This window comes from Heptranchias perlo, chromosome 20 (genome assembly GCF_035084215.1).
Source record: "Heptranchias perlo isolate sHepPer1 chromosome 20, sHepPer1.hap1, whole genome shotgun sequence".
NCBI lineage: Eukaryota > Metazoa > Chordata > Chondrichthyes > Hexanchiformes > Hexanchidae > Heptranchias > Heptranchias perlo.
Window position 1 is genome coordinate 15011228 of NC_090344.1, and position 17316 is coordinate 15028543.

Below are 17316 nucleotides of genomic sequence, written 5' to 3' on the forward strand. Positions count from 1 at the left end.
GTATTTTGGGTTTGATAAACTAATTTAATTGCTTGACTGTTTCCTGGAAATGATACAGTTGGGATTTCCTTACCCGTACCGGCAATTGAATCAATACATTCGTTCATTTCGCAAATGACAGTTGCAGAAATAAATAAATCTCGACATGTAACATGGAAAAGCAACTCTTCCTGTCATTAAAAACAAATTACGCATTTTTTTTATTTGCTTACGTTTAAATGTAGAACATACATTCAGAACTGCCCTCTAAACTTAAAAAATGGTAAAACAATCCCAGATTTCAAACACAGAGCATGATGCTCATGTATAAGTAAGATTAATCATTACTTTGTGAAATTTGCATTCTAATTGTCTTTATGATGTTACGGAAAATATTTCTAGATGTCCGTCCCCAACTTAACGGAGATACGAAGATGAAAACCGAAAGGATTTTTCAAAAACTATTTGGAGCGATTTGATGGGTTCCCCATCTCCTTTCTTTAATTGATACCTTTTGCTAATTGCTCATCTTGATCCGTTTGCTTCATTTTTTCCTCAGTTATTTATGGTTAATTTTCTACCTGTTAACGTTGTTAAATATTTGATTTGTTTGTTCCCTCCTTCTTGACTTGTGATTTGTTGACCTCCAGGTAAAAGTCTGAAACAGAAATGTGTTTATATTCAGGAGTGACTCTGAAGTGTGAGACCGAGAGGTGATGCCGGATGTGTGACCGAGAGAACAACTGCTGGAGGCAGAACTGTCCGTAACCCAACATACCCTGTGTGGCATTGCTCATGGTACGTCGGATGACAATGTTTTATATTGAATGAACGGCTACGTGCATAACACACACCGGATTCTACTGCTGCTTTAACTCCACAAAGTATAATCACCATAAATGACCAAAGTCTCAGATCAGTTAGAATTGAATTGCTGTTGGTGAGGGGAGTTTGTACATTGGAAGGAGTTTATACATTTACAGCTCCAGGTAAACCTGCAAACCTCTCTCGCCTGCAGGTTACGTCACCATGAGGTGTCCACCTTCCTTTGTGCTTCTGGACTTCTGAAGTGTGATTGAACCTTACCAAAAGTTTCCTATAATTAGTAACGAAGGAAGGTATCAGTGTAAATGGGAGATATAAACGTGGTTGTTTCACTGGGTACCAAGGGAACCGGATACACAGCTCATTCCAGTTATTTGTTCAGCAGGAAACATAAATCATTCTCTTCAACTGTACTCGCCCGAAGGAAAAGGAAACAAACAAAACTGCTCAGTACTTTGTTTTCTCTTCTTCTGCTGGTTTACATTCACTCACCGAGAAAGTGACAGATAAAGAGACTGAGAGATTGGATTGGCCTTTTCACTTTGTAATCGATTGCACTTTGTACTTATTGTAAGAGACGGTTCCACCCAAACTATCCTGTGCCTGATATTCTCATTAATACCAAGATGTGTTCAAAATGAGTTTCTACCAATTTTACAAAAGCTGTGCAGCGAAAACTACTTTGAAACGAGTTTCGCTTCGCAACCTTTAATAGAGATGGGCTACTGGTTGCAAGTGAAGAAGGTTGTACACACAGGCCTTTGGATCAATATCCTCGAAACGTGTTTCGGACACATTGTATGAGAGGTCCGTCTGCACAGTGAAGGAACATTTCCGCATTGAAGCTCTGGAATCCTTTCCTTGTTGGCTCCGGAATTAATACAAATACCGCCCTTTGTTATTTTGTTGCTGAATTCACAAATTGGGTAAATATCACATTGGAGACTTAAGACAAAAAAGGCCCTGACCAAACGGGCACTTTGAGCAGCTTCGCCACGGAGCCAAATCAAGCTGCAACTTCACGACCTCCCCTCACTGATACCTGTCAGATACCCTCCACTGTCTGTTGGAGTTTTTGGCCGTTTTGTACTTTTCTGTTTGTCGCGTCGATTTCGCTGTGTTCACCAACACCGTTTGTGTCTCTCGCTCCGTTAAGCTCGCTGTGGCAATGTGTGGATTGATTCTGAATGAAAAATGAAATAAAAGGTCTTAATTATCAGGTGGGCCAGTGGCGCAATGGATAACGCGTCTGACTACGGATCAGAAGATTGTAGGTTCGACTCCTACCTGGTTCGGTTTTATGGAATTTTCCCCGTGACACTGGGGAATGAATGAGTCAGACATAAAAATTAGGTATTGTTTATGGTGAAGCAGCAAATAAAACAAACATTCCATTTTGAATGGTTTAGTTTCAGTAATGTAAAAAAAAAACTTTGACCACAACGTGATTCCAACAAGCCGCCTATTCGGTTGATGTCAGACACACTAACATTGCAGCACGAGGTGTCGCCACCGCGCAAATGGCCTTCATGTGTTTACGGGCCTTTCAGACACTTCGTGTGACACAAGAGCTTTCCAATCCCCGCCACCTCCTGAACATCGAGGCGTCCGGCAGAAGCAGCATTCACCGCCAGCACCGATATCGCGCTGCCTTTGCCGTTCTGCAGGAAATCCGATGCTGAAAATACAAAGCAGGACGGACAGTATCTGGAAAACAGTTAAACTTTCAGTGTTCAGACTTTGGTGAGAACTATAAGCAGGAATTTGGGTAGATATTAACTGGGTGTGTAGTCGGAGTGCGCTGTTCTTTTATAAACTGTGGGAGCGTAGATATCAGTGCGATGTCTATATATGAATTGTGGGTGTGTGTATATGAGTGAGATGTTTATATATTAATTGTGGGTGTGTCTTTCCGAGTGTGATGTTTATATATGAATTATGGGTGTGCATATATGAGTGCGCGAGTTTTCATATGAAATGTGGGTGTGTATATATGAGTGCGATGTTTATATATGAACTGAGGGTGTGTATATCTCAGTGTGATGTTCATATATGAACTGTGGGTGTGTATATATGAGTGTGATGTTCATATATGAAATGAGGGTGTGTATATATGAGTGCGATGTTCATATATGAAATGAGGGTGTGTATATATGAGTGCGATGTTTATACATCAAGTGCGGAATGACCTGAAGGGACAATTCCACCCGGGGTTATCTGTTGTTCCAACGAATGACACAAAGTTCAATTAACATTAGTCGCAAATCACTCAGTTGGGCGGGCGTTGGTCTAAAGATCTGAAGATCTCGGGTTTCTGCAATTTTAGTTATTTACCCGTAGCCCTTCATGTTTTTCCCTTCACGTACTTATCCAATTCCCCTTTGAAAGTCACGATTGAATCTGCCTCCAGCACTCACTCAGGCAGTGAATTCCAAATCTTAACCACTCGCGGCACAAAAGCGTTTTTCCTCATATCGCCTTTGATTCTTTTACAATCACCTTAAATCTTTGTCCTCTGGTTCTTGACCTTTCTGACAATGGGAGCAGCTACTCTGACTGGACCCTTCAAGATTTTATCCACTTTCCCCTTAAATGCATCTATGTGATTTGCCTCAACTACTCCTTGTGGTAGCACGCTCCACATTCCGACCAATCTTTGGGTAAAGAAGTTGATCCTGAATTCCCTATTGGATTTATTCGTGACTATCTCATACTTATGACCTCTGGTTTTGGACTCGCCCACAAGGCAAGTGAAACCATTTTCTCTATGTCGACCCTATCAAACCCATTCATTATCTTAAAGACTTCTATCAGGTCACCCCTCGGCCTTCTCTTTTCCAGAGAAAAAAATCGTAGCCTATTCGTCCTTTCCTGATAAGTCTCTCCTCTCAGTTCTTGTATCACCCTTGTGAATCTTTTCCACCTTCCCCAATGTCCCTATATCCTTCTTATAATATGGAGACCCGAACTTTGCCCAGTGCTCCAAGTTTTGTCCAACCAAGGTTCACTACGAGTTTAATATAACTTCTTTGCTTTTCAATTCTATCCCTCTAGAAATGAACACCAGTGTTTAGTTTGTTTTCACGTGGCCTTATCAACCAATGTCGCGACTTTTAGTGATTTGTGTATCTGTGTCCTTAGATCCCTTTGCTCCTCTATCCCATTTAGACTCTTATTATCCAAGCCGTATGTGGCCCACTTATTCTTCCGACCAAAATGCACCACCTCACACTAAGCTATATTTAAATTAATTTGTCATTTACTCGCCCATACTGTAAGGTTACGAATGATTGCCTGTATTTTTCGCATTTTTCCTTTGTATTAATTGGAACTCCCAATTAGGCGCCGTCCGTAAATTTTCAAAATGCACTTCCGATTCCCGTGTCCAAATCAATAATGTAAATTTTGAACAACAACGGCCCCAGTACCGATAAATTTTGAACAATAGAGATCCAAGCACCGATCAATTGTGAACAACAATGGTCCCAGCACCGATAACTTGTGAATAACGGTGATCCCAGCACCGACCAATTGTGAACAACAGTGATCCCAGCACCGATCAATTGTGAACAACAGTGGTCCCAGCACCACTAAATTTTGAACAACAGTGGTCCCTGCACCAATAAATTGTGAACAACAATGGTCCCAACATTAATTAGTTGTGAACAACAGTGAACCCAGCACCGATCAATTGTGAACAACAGTGGTCCCAGCACCGATAAATTGTGAACAACAGTGGTCCCATCACCAATAAATTGTGAACAGTGATCCCAGCCCCGATCAATTGTGAACAACACTGGTCCCAGCACCAATAAATTGTGAACAACAGTGGTCCCAGGACTTTTGATCTTGAACTACAGTTGAAACTTCTGCAGGAAATGAAAAGAAGCGCCCAAATCGCTCCACGTGAATCTCAAGCACGTGGGGAAGAAGTTCAGTGCAAACAATCAGGAATTTAAAGGCACTTCAATGACCTGCACTTTCTTTGAATAAGTTTTGTTCGACATTGCATTCGAACCGGAAATCGCACTCGGCTTTCATATCACCGAAGCACAGTGTCGCCGCTTTGTATCTGTCTGCCTGTAAGTGACGAGGTTGGACTAGGCACGGTCTGATCCAATTTTTGAAATCTCACCAAGCGCCAGGGAAATGAAACTTAGAGTCGAACTGTCCCTGTAAGTGATCAGGTGAGGGGAATGTCGCTCCAAACAGATCGGGATAGAGCGCAGTGCAGCCACACAGGAGCTCCAAATCCACCCTCTCGCCAGTCGGCAATTACAAATTTTAACCGAAATATCCATTGGCCCAGAGTCACCCACTGAAATGGAGTTTTTCCCGGACACATTTTTTTCTTAACATTGGTTTAAAAGTGAAAACTGCGGTCCACTTCACTGCACGTGCAAGAAGGAACATTGTGGACGCTGCCCGCGTGCAGCAAGATCTGGACAACATTCAGGCTTGGGCTGATAAATAGCAAGTAGCATTCGCGCCAGACGAGTGCCAGGCAATGACCATCTCCAACAAGAGAGAGTCTAACCACATACTCTTGACAATCAACAGCACTACCATCGCCGAATCTCCCACCATTAACAACCTGGGGGTTACCATGGACCACAAACTTAACTGGACCATCCATATAAATATTGTGCTATAAGAGCAGGCCAGAGGCTGAGTATTCTGCGGCGAGTGACTCACCTCGTGCGTACCCAAAGCCTTTCTACCATCTACAAGGCACAAGTCAGGAGTGTGATGGAATACCCTTCACTTGCCTGGATGAGTGCAGCTACAACATCAGTCAACAAGCTTGGCACAATCCCGAACAAAGCAGCCCGCTTGATTGGCACCCCAGCCACCACCCTAAACATTCACTCCCTTCACCACCGGCGCACCGTGGCTGCAGTGTGCACCATCCACAGGATGCACTGCAGCAACCCGCCAAGTCTTCTTCGACAACATCACCCAAACCGACGACCTCTACCACCTAGAAGGACAAGGGCAGCAGGCGCTAGGTAACACGGCCACCTGCACGTTCCCCTTCATCGTCGCTGGATCAAAATCCTGGAACTCCCTACCTAACAGCACTGTGGGAGAACATTCAGCACACGTGTTGCAGAGGTTCAAGAAGGCGGCTCAACTCCAACTTCTCAAGGGCCATTTGGGATGGGCAATAAATGCCGGCCTTGCCAGCAACGCCCACATCCCATGAAAATATACAAATTGTCGAAAGGTTACAGCATGGGTGGAGGCCATTCGGCTCTATCAAGAGCAATCCAGGTAATCCCACTCCATCACCCTTTCCCAGTAGCGCAGCATTTTTTTCCTTTCATGTCCTTATCCAATTCCCTTTTGAAGGCCATGGTTGATTCTGCCTCCATCACATCCTCGGGCGATGCATTACTGATCCTAACAACTCGCTGTGTAAAAAAGTTTTTCCTCATGTCACCTTTGGTTCTTTTGCCAATTACTTAAAATCTATGTCCTCTGGTTCTTGAACCTTCCGCCAATGAGAACAGTTTCTCTCTATCTACTCTGTCTCGGCCCTTCATGATTTTGAATACCTCTATCAAATCTCCTCGCAACCGCCTCTGTTCCAAGGAGAACAATCCCAGCTTCTCCAGTCTATCCACGTAACTAAAGTCCCTCATTCCTGGAATCATTCTAATAAATCTCTTCTGCACCCTCTCTAAGGCCTTCACATCTTTCCTAAAGTGCGGTGCCCAGAACTGGACTCAATACTCCAGTTGTGGCCGAACCAGTGTTTTATTGAAGTTGATCATGACTTCCATACTTCTGTACTCTATGCCTCTTTATATAAAGCCCAGGATCCCGTCTGCTTTTTTAATGATTTTCTCAACGTGCTCTGCCACCTTCAACGATTTGTGCACATAAACCCCCAGATCTCTCTGTTCCTGTACCCCTTTACAGTTGTGCCCTCTAATTTATATTGCCTCTCCTCGTTCTTCACAGCAAAATTTATCTCTTCGCATTTTTAGCGTTAAATTGCATCTGCCACTTGTCGGCCCATGCCACCAGCCTGTCTATAACCTCTTGAAGTCTATGACCATCCTCCTCACTGTTTATTTCCCTTCCAAGTTCTGTATCATGTCCAAATTTTGAAATTGTGTCCTGCACACCCAAGTCCAAGTCATCACTTTATATCAAGAAAAGCAATGGTCCCAGCACTGACCGCTGGGAACACCACTGTGCACCTCCCTCCAGTCAAAAAAATATCACCATCACTCTCTGTTTCATGTCCCTCAGCCAATTCTGCATCTGTTGCGACTGACCCCTTTATTCCATTTGCTGCAATCTTAATGATAAGCCTACCGTGTGGCACTTTATCAATCGCCTTTTGAAAGTCCATATACACCACATCAACTGCATTACCCTCAACGACCCTCTCTGTTGCGTCATCAAAAAAACTCTATCAGGTTAGCTAAACACGGCTTTCCCTAATCAATCCACACGCGTCCAAGTGACTGTTAATTCTATCCTGGATTACCGTTTCTAAAAGTTTCCCCACAACTGAGGTCAAACTGACTGGCCTATTGTTGTTGGGTTAATCCTTACAACCTTTTTTGAAGAACGGTGTAACATTGCAATTCTCCAGTTCTCAGGCACCACCCCCGTATCTATGGATGTTTGGAAGATTATGGCCAGAAGCTCCGTAACTTCCACCCTTACTTCCCTCAGCAAATTGGGTTGCATCCCACCAGGACCGGGTGATTATCTAATTTAAGTGCAGCTGGAATTTCAAATACCTCTTCTTTATTATTTTTTAGCCCATCAGTAATTCAACTATATCTTCCTTTACTGAGACTCTGGCAGTATCTTCTTCCTTGGTAAACACATGCACAAAGTCCTTTTATTTTATTCGTTCATGGGATGTGGGCGTCGATGGCGAGGCCGCCATTTATTGCCCATCGCTAATTGCCCTCATTTAGGATCTCGGCCATCTCCTCTGCCTCCATGAGTAGATCTCCTTTATGGTCCCTAATCGGCCACACCCCTCCTCATACTACCCGTTTAACGTTTACATGTCTGTAGAAGACTTTTGAATTCCCTTATATGTTGGACGCCAGTCTATTCTCATACTCTCTCTTTGTCCCTCTTATTTCCTTTTTCACTTCCCCTCTGAGCTTTCAATATTCTGCCTGGTGAATGAATGAATAAAAAAAAACATGTTAGGATTTCCTTCAGTCTGAAACAGGAAGTTACTGGTTGATTAATCGCGATTTGAACAAGCATTCGTCTTTTTTACAGAGCTAATGAGTTTTGCGTAATTGATAAAGTGAATCATTTTGTAAAAGTTAATTCCCTCAACGGGAACCGGAGCCGTCTCCCGCACTGAGAGCATTTGCAGAAGGCAGCTCTCTTCTGCGATTTTCCTGTAACAGCTCCATCGGTAGAGTTTCCGTAGTGTCGTGGTCATCACGTTCAGCTAACCCGCGAAATGTCCCCGATACACAACCAAACGGAAATATTGTGGAAAAAGTAGTGCACTCAGAATCACTAAATATAAAAAACGAAGAATTCACTCTGTGTTTAGATATGAATAAAATGCAACGCCTCACAGAACCGGTAGAGTTTCCTTCCTCTGCCCAGTTCCACACAGACTCAAGCACTACACATATACCGACAGTATCTCTCCCTCACTCCCGTTTCCTGCCCTGACGGTACAGGAAGCCCCTCTCAAAGCTGCACATTGCGACTGGTTTCAGTTGATTTGTGAAAGATCATTAAATGATCCTGCAGCGCTGCCTCGGTTAATAACTACAGTCATAAACAACATTGCAGCCGCGGCAACAAACACATCAGTTTTTCGATGTTCGATGTTCCCGAGCTCCTGGATTGAGTGAGGCCACGACAGCAACTACATTCAGGCTGCCTGTCCGGCCTCGCTCTCTCCACTCACACGTTAGACCAAGAGAGATAGGAGCAGGTCTAGGCTATTCGGCCCCTCGAGCCTGCTCCGCCATTTAATGAGATCATGGCTGATCTGATTTTTACCACAGCTCCACTTTCCCGCCCTTTCCCCATATCCCTTAACTCCCTCACTGATCAAAAAAATTGTCTCACTCAGCCTTGAATGTATTCAATGACTCGGCCTCCACAGCATTTTGAGGTAAAAATTCCAAACATTCACAACCCTCTTGGAGAAGAAATTCCTCATCATTTCCGTCTTAAACGGGCGACCCCTTATTCTGAGACGATGCCCCATAGTTTTAGATTCCTCCATGATGGGTAACATCCTTTCAGCATCGACCCTATCGAGTCCCCTCAGAATCTTGTATGTTTCATAAGATCTCCTCTCATTCTTCTAAATTCCAATGAGTACAAACCCAACTGTTCAATCTTTCCTCACAAGACAACCCTTCAATACTCGGAATCAACCCAGTGAACCTTCTCTGAACTGCCTCCAATGCAAATATGTCATTGTTGCTGGTGGAAATCAGAAAATTCCGCTTCAGACAAAGCATTACTGCCCATCCCTGGGAAACAAGATGCCACGGAAGCTTTGACAACACATCGCAGGCATCGTTTGACCCGCAGTTGTTGCTCCGATGCAAAGCAGAACTTTGTGAAGCCAGCTGTTTCAAAATTTATAGCCTGAACAGGGACTTGAACCCTGGACCCTCAGATCACTACCCACATTAAAAGTCTGATGCTCTACCGACTGAGCTACTCAGACGCTATATTCAAAAAGCTTCTATTATACAGATCCATGGTGGGACTCTGACTTATCCCTCGGAGACGTCGAACCATGGTGAAGATCCGATTTATAAAATTCTCAGTAATGTGTTGAACATGACGTAAGAAACATGGACTCCGAACTTGTGATTTATAATTCTTTTTTCTGCCAAATGTCTTGTTATTAGTAAGCACCAATTAAAAAAAACACTTTACCCAGTGGCTCAAAAGCTAAATTGTCCCACACGGGAGATGGAAAATGCCTCTCGACCTTTCACCGTATGAACATCTGTGAGCTGAACAATTTCTTCCGTTATACATTGACACCAGGCAGCAAATTTCCCTTCCAAATTTTCCTTACACGAAACTTCCAACCGATGAATAACCTCTTAACGAAAAGAAAAATTGTGTGTTTGGTTCTTTTGATTTAAAGATCTCGTACGGCCCCGTTGTCATATCAGCTGCCCCTCTCCCTCAAAAAACAAGTAAACTCGCACCTGCTATTGCAAGACGGTAGGCCAGAGGAACCCAACTGCCCAGATGGGAACACTAAGAAGTTGATGCAACATGGAACAGACCAGTTGTATCTTGAACTCCGGTCAAAATGTTTGAAGCGAAAAGTTCGACTTTTATCGGTGAGGTTCGAACTCACAACCTGAGCATTTCTGGAGCACCAAAAACGTTTCGCGAACTGTTCGATTGCGCGACAAGATCACAAAAGCGTTTAACTTTCGGTCTCTCGATTATCGTTTCGTGACAAACAGAAGCCTCCAATCAAGATGCGCTTCGTTCAACATCCGCAGTAAACTTTAAAAGCCGTGGAATCTGAAACAAAACCCCAGAAGATAAGAACTTTTAATTATATTATTATTATTAACTTAAGGACAATTTTTGATGGTACTTTAAGAAAGATTTGGAGAAAATGTGAGATGAAACTAACAAACTCTCTCTGGGCTGTCGGTGACTGAAGAGATGAGCGTTATTTGACTTGGAAACTGAGGTTCGGAACTTTCTGATGGAGAAGTGTGACAGAAGATTGTGGTTAGTGGCAGTTACCGGGGAGATCGAGAGGAGAGGGAGAAAAGTCAAAGTCACAGCTGTGACAGCTCAAGTGCTCCGCTTATCTGTAATATTTAAAAAGTAATGTACAGTACGGGGCAAACCGATTTGGTATCAGTTATCAAAAATATTAAAAGACACGGGGTCAAACGCGGATTTGTGAAGAGGGAACGGATTTAACCGCCAGACCGAAATCATTCCACATGAATCTGAAGCGTCTTGGGGAAAACGGCAGTGCGAACTGTTATGTTCGTGTCATGATTTGAAAGACCCTCCAATTACCGACAGTATCTTTGAACGAGTTGTGCAGCAAAACCGCGATTGAAGCCGCTTTGTATTTGTCAAACGTGCAGGTGATGATATTGGGGTTGATAAGGGTCGATTTCAATTTAATGAAATCTAACCATATGACCCGAAAATCGAATGTAAAATCGAGTTTTTCCTTTAAGTCGTGAATTGAAGTGAAAGGCGCATCGAACAGACCAGGGAAATGAAGAGCAGAATACGTGGATGGAACTTTCACGAGTGAAAATCCCTCTTTGTCGGAAGACTCAATCCCCAGTTGCGGAAAGGATTGACATTTCGAGCTTTTATTCACCAGCCTCAACTTCAGCAATTTCCTGTTTGCTGACAATGATATGAGTCGAAATGAGCATGTCCAACGAGCCGGTCTGCAACACAGGCCAATGACTCAGTTCAACTCGTTAACCAGTCACTGGGCTCCGTTATAGTCGCTCCAGTCAGTAACACACACAGATGAATCTGAAACAGAAAGAGATAATTTTGAACACTTTATATCAACCACCGGCGTTTCCCTCTTTCCTGCTTTCTGAACAATCTGTTTCACAGTTTGTCAAACCTGAAACAGCCTCTGGGATTTGCTGATTGAGAATTTCAGTAGAAATTGGGACCGTCACTATGTATTGGAACAAACATTCCCGCTGAGGTTTCGGGGATGTTACTGGTTTATTTATATCAGTGAGTGACCGGTTTTAAACTAGGTGAGGATCTAAAGCTGAGGTAAGAGCCGGGGATAGACAAGAGATTCTTCAATGTATCAAGTTAAATTACACTGATTCCACCAACACTGGACATCACATCCCTTAAACATTGTTACCTGTTACTATATAAAACTGCTGAGGGTGGAAATGGAAAATAACTGAAGAAACCTTCATTGTATCAAACTTAATTCTGATCATTATTATTATACAAACATTGCACAGCTTATTCCTTAAAAAAGACCCAATAAAAAAACAGTCGCCAGTCCCCGAGCCGCTGTGCCTGTGGTATGATTTGCACCCGCTTCTGCCTGACTTGAGATCAGACGCACTCCCGTCAAAAGTAAACAGATGGAGCCGGATTCATAACAGAAAAATGAGGACCGACCTCCGCGGTTCTCCCAGAGTGCGGGAGGCGGAATAACAGCAGCACACAGAGCGATCTCTCTAAACCAGCCGCTGCCGCCGGAGAGAAGCGAGTCCCGTTCCGAGCCGTGTCTGCTAGGCGCCTGCCGACCCTCTCTTCACTGAAGGGGACCGATTCAGCATCAACTCACACACCATTGGATCATTTAATCACCTTCAACACCTGAATTACATCACCACTTAATCTTCTGTACATAAGGAAATTCAAGCCTTGTCCACGCAACCTGTCCTCATAATGTAACCATTTTAGCCCCGTTATCATTCCGGTCTTTCTGCGCTGCACCTCCCGCAAGGCCAATATATCCTTCCTGAGGTCTGGTGCCCAGAACTAAATGCCGTACTCTAAATTTGGTCTCAACAGAGTTTATACAATTGGAACATAACTTCCACCCGTTTGAATTCCTGCTCCCTTGAGATAAAGGCCGACATTCCATTAGCCATTTTAATTATTTTCGCACCTGTCTGCCAACTCTTCTTGATTTCCCAAAATATCTCTGCTCACCAACAGTTCCTAGCTTCTCACCATTTCGGAAATACTCTGATTTATCTTCCTTAGGGCCAAAGTGGATGGCCTCACATTTCCCCATATTGAAACTTTGAACAGTCTGGGGCTCTTTTTTTATAGAAAATAGAAGGCTGAGGGTGACCTGATATCGGACTTTAAGATTATTCAAGGGTTTGATAGGTCAGATGTAGATTTGGCGTTTGTACTTTTGGGAGTGGGGATGTCAAAACTTAGGGCCATGAATATAATAGTCATCAATAAATCCAATATCGCATTCAAGAGAAACATATTTATCCGGAGAGTCGTTAGAATGTTCAATTCGCTACCACAAGGAGTAGTTAAGACAAATAGCATGGATACATTTACGGGGAAGCTCGATAAGCACATGGAGGAGAAAGGAATATTCGGGTTTGCTCATCGGGTTAGATGAAGAGAGGTTGGAGGAGGCTCGTCTGCAGCATTAACACCGGCATAGTTTGGTTGTGCCGAATTGCCTGTTTCTGTGATGTACATTCTATGTAATTCTATGTAAGCTCCATCTGCCACAGTTTTATCAACTCACCTAATCTGTTAATTTCCCTTTACAACTTTATGCTCCCATCGACACTACTCACTGTGTCACCTAACTTGGTGTCGTCGACAAATGTGGATATACCGCTCTCTATTCCTTTATCTCCCTCATTTATACAAAAAATAAAAAGATGATTCGCCGGTACAGATCCCTGGGGGACACCACTACTCAAATCCTGTCAATTTGTGTACATACCCATTAACCCGACTCTCTGTCTCCTACCTCCGAACGAACTCGCTCCCCATGGTAATGGGTTGCTTTGAATTCCACATGTTCTCATTTCTGTTAACAGTCTCTGATGCTAAACCTTATCGAATGGCTCTGGAAGTCAATATGCATATAACACCCATAGACACTCCATTATTTACTACGTTAGTTACATCTTCAAAAAGTTCAACTAGTTTCGTTAGACTTGACTTACACTTTACAAATCCATGCTGGCTCTCTCTGATCAATTCATGTTTATCCAAGTGCTCAGTTATTCTTTCCCTAATGACAGATAGTGGTAACTCCCCCACAAGAGACGTCAGACTAATAGGTCTATAATTTCCTGCGTTATCTCTCCTACCCTTCGTATATAATGGAATGACATTTGAAATTTTTCAATCCGTGGAACAATTCCTGAATCAAGAGAGTTTTGAAAGATCATGACGAAAGCATGTACAATGTCCTCACCGATTCCTTTTAATCCCCTAGGGTGGTAAACATTATGTCCTGGAGATTTGTTTATCTTCAGTCTAATTATTTTCTCCATTACCATTATTTTACTTACACTGAATCTCCTTGATTTATTTTCAGTTTTCCTCTGTCTGTGGTATATTGTCCTCATGTCTTTCTGTGAGTATCAGCAAGTCTGCCATTTCCTGATTTTCAATTACAATATAACCTCCATCTGTCTTTAAGGGGCCCACATTACTCTTAGTCACCCTTCTGTCTCTTAATATACGTGTAAAAACCTTGAAAGTTGTCCTTAATTTCAATCACAAGTTTTTCTCGTTTTCCCTCTTTGCACCTTTTGCGATTTTTTTTAGTTGCAGCACCACAATAAACAACACTTCGCTGTGAAATTTGCTTAATTAGTTCTTCTGTGTCAGAGCGAGAATTGTCCATCACTAATTTTTATTTAAAGTAACAAACAAACACAAGCACACATATTCATTCGTGTATCAAAGCACTGATGGACACAGAAAGGCAAACACAGCTTGAAATGCAGGCAGTATCGGGATTCACAGGTGAACTGGCAAGCGAAATCGACAAAGAGAAAACAGTCTGAACCCACAACAGAATGTGACGTGTCGCTGATAGATATTAATGAGGAGGTGGGAAACAGTCCCATGAATTGGCACCGTGGCTTAGTTGGTTAAAGCGCTTGTCTAGTAAACAGGAGATCCTGGGTTCAACACCCAGCGGTGCCTTTTTTTGTAATTCATGGTGTTTCGTGAATTTGAGAAGCATGCAGTGCTGTGTTTTGTTCAGGAGCAAACACGGAACTGATCAGCAAGTCTCTTCAGAAATGCCGTTTCATCATACGGATAGCCCTCACAGAGAATGTGTCCGTGACACGTTCTTGTTTCTGCGCTCGTTAAGGTCGCGGTATAATTATTGATTCGATGGTTCATACCCCGGAGAAACCCTAATTTAGCCCTAGATTTTGGATCTTGAGCTGCGGTTCAAACTTTTGCAAAGAGGGAAAAGGAGTCCCCAAATCACTCCACCTGAATCTCAAACGCTTTCGGAAGAAGTTCAGTTCAAACAATCAGGACTTTAAAGGCACCTCAATGACCTGCACTTTCATTGAACGAGCTTTGCTTACAATTGCATTCGACCCTGAAACCGCTCTGGGCTTTCATCTCACTGAAGCAGAGTGTGGACACTTTGTATCTGTGAGCATGTCGGTGACGAGGTTAGCTTTGATATTGGTCGCTTTCAATTTTTAAGATCTCTCCAAGCTCAGGGAAAAGAAACCGAGAATCGAATTGTCCCTGTCAGTGATGAAGTGAAGGGATTGGTGCTCCAAGCGGATCTGGAAATTGCGCAGTGCGGTCGCTCAGGAATTCAAAATCCACCATCCAGCCACTCGGTGATCATATTAACTGAGCTTTCCTCTGGCCCAGTGTCACCGCGCTGAAATCGAGTATTTCTCCGGCACGTTTCTCTTAACTTCATAGTTGCTGGTTTAAGAGTGAAGAGCGGCTCGTTGGATTTTCACTCTTGCAAGCTTCAACTATTGATTTTGCAAAAGTGAACTGACATTGACAGCTGTTATATCGGCTGTTGCCGCCTCAAGGTTTAGCTCAGTGAATGACGCATTTAACAGAGGGCTTTTCCGTCTGTTTCAGTGGTGCGAAAGTTTGATGTTTGAGTCCTTATTTTCTTTTTCCTCATCGCCTCAAAATTCCAAGGTTTCAATGTGTGTTTGTCTGCAAGAAAATGTACCGTGATCATTGCCAGCTGAGCAGGGCTGATAGTCCGCCATTTACCCTGCGGTCGGAAATCAGGCACATGAATCATATAAAGGAATGGAACATTGGCTTCACGGAAATCACAATTCATCTTGAGAGACAAGCCCGCGAAAGGCCGGAAGGGAGGCCGCACTAGCTGCAGGAGAGACGGTTCGTTGTGACATAGAGATTTCTGTGATGAGCGAGACCAGACTCTTTCTATGTTCAGAGAAGAAATGTCACACCCTTTATTTTGGAAAAGGAAAACGGTGGGGATTTTTGTCATAGCCCGATGCCTCTCCTGTTGTATCAGAAGTTCCTTGTTGCGTTACTTTCATCTTGATTGTAGAACCAGTTCGGGCGGTCCTGTGATAAGCGGCGACAATTGCCTGTTCATTTGAAATTTAACAACGGCTGCACTGAGCTTATAATCGCACTCTTAAGATTCAGTCTATAAAATGATGAAATTTCATCGCATGCAAAGCACAAAAATCTTATTAAAGGTTTGACTGTCTCTCGGTAATCACGTCAGCATCTCCTTCAGCCTGAAATAGAAAGTTATCGGTTGATTAATGGTGATTAAAACAGTCATTCAACTACGAACAGGGTTTAATTAGCTTCATGTGGTTAATTTAATAAGTTCATAACTCTTGTTGAAGTTAATTCCCTGATTGGGAATGGAACCACGCGGCGGTGGGAGCACTGAATTTTAACCACCAGTCCATCGGGGAGCTCCCAGGATTGCGCACGAGATAAAGTGGAACTGATGAAATTTTTTTTTCACACTTCCGTGATTCATTCAGCTCTGTGTTTATCCTCAGGCCGCTTATCTCTCCCTTCTTTTCAGCTTCTGGTTGCGGATATTCCTGTCGTTAAATATGAATAATATAGAATATCTCACAGCCCCGGTATATTTGCTCTTTCTCTGTACAGTTCTGTACAAAATCAAACTGTACGCAGGTACCGACAGTGTCTCTCCCTCACCCCCGACAGAAGCAGCAGGAAATGCCACTTTAAACTGCCAGTTGCTTCAAATGATGCACGATGGACCTGCGTTGCCTTGTAGTTTTTCCATTGATTCGGTTCGTGAATTTTGGAAATGGAAACATGTCCATCAGCAGCTTGTGGGAGTATTTTATCTCATTTCCATTTCATGTACATGCCTACTTGCACTTTGTGCTGTCATTGCCTGAACATCACCTTCTGTCCCGATAGTCCTTCGAACAGAAAATGCCATTTTGTGCGAGCAGCTTGTCTGACACAAAAATGACCTGAATTACAAAGGGGCAAGTGGGAAAGGCCGCGTTGGTCTGCTTGTTCGCAGCAAAGAATTTTCATGCGTTTCCTTGCAGTCCAGTGTTTAGGATTCGGCGCTTTCATCACCACAGCAACGGTTTGATTGTCTGTCTCAACATCCGCATATTATACACTCTACCATAAGTGTACTGTACTCAAATTGCTGATTTTTCACTGTGAGGGCGAAGAGACATAAATGTGTGGACATTAGTTCCGAATTCATCAGCTGGGTTGCACCTTTGCTTCTCCCCCCCGTCGCAGTCTTTCCATCTTTCCCCTTCACCTGTTCCAGGTTCAATCATCCGTGGCCGTTCAAGGAAGCCTGTCATGTCATGAGAGGAAAACACAGAGAGTCAGAGACAGGGACAATGTGAGATCAAAGTATAGGAAGAAATCGTATAAATGTCAAGTTCTGCGAACGGGCTGAATTTAAGATGGAGCTTGGGAGAGATTCCTTCACGTGTCTTGCAATTTTGCAAGAGACCATTGGGGTCCCAATTAAAAGCATGTGCCGTGCTGAAGCAT

General features: G+C 43.3%; 3 non-coding genes across 3 annotated transcripts; 2 read left to right on the plus strand and 1 right to left on the minus strand.

Moving 5' to 3' along the window:
* The first annotated feature begins 2026 nt into the window (after window positions 1–2026).
* On the plus strand, window positions 2027–2099 carry trnar-acg (transfer RNA arginine (anticodon ACG)). The gene has a single exon. It is a non-coding gene; the product is annotated as a tRNA-Arg (tRNA).
* A 7312-nt stretch (window positions 2100–9411) lies between these two features.
* Window positions 9412–9496, minus strand: trnak-uuu (transfer RNA lysine (anticodon UUU)). Its single transcript is given in 2 exon segments — window positions 9412–9447; window positions 9460–9496. It is a non-coding gene; the product is annotated as a tRNA-Lys (tRNA).
* Window positions 9497–14395: 4899 nt separating this feature from the next.
* trnat-agu (transfer RNA threonine (anticodon AGU)) lies at window positions 14396–14469 on the plus strand. Its single transcript has one exon. It is a non-coding gene; the product is annotated as a tRNA-Thr (tRNA).
* The last annotated feature ends 2847 nt before the right edge of the window (window positions 14470–17316 follow it).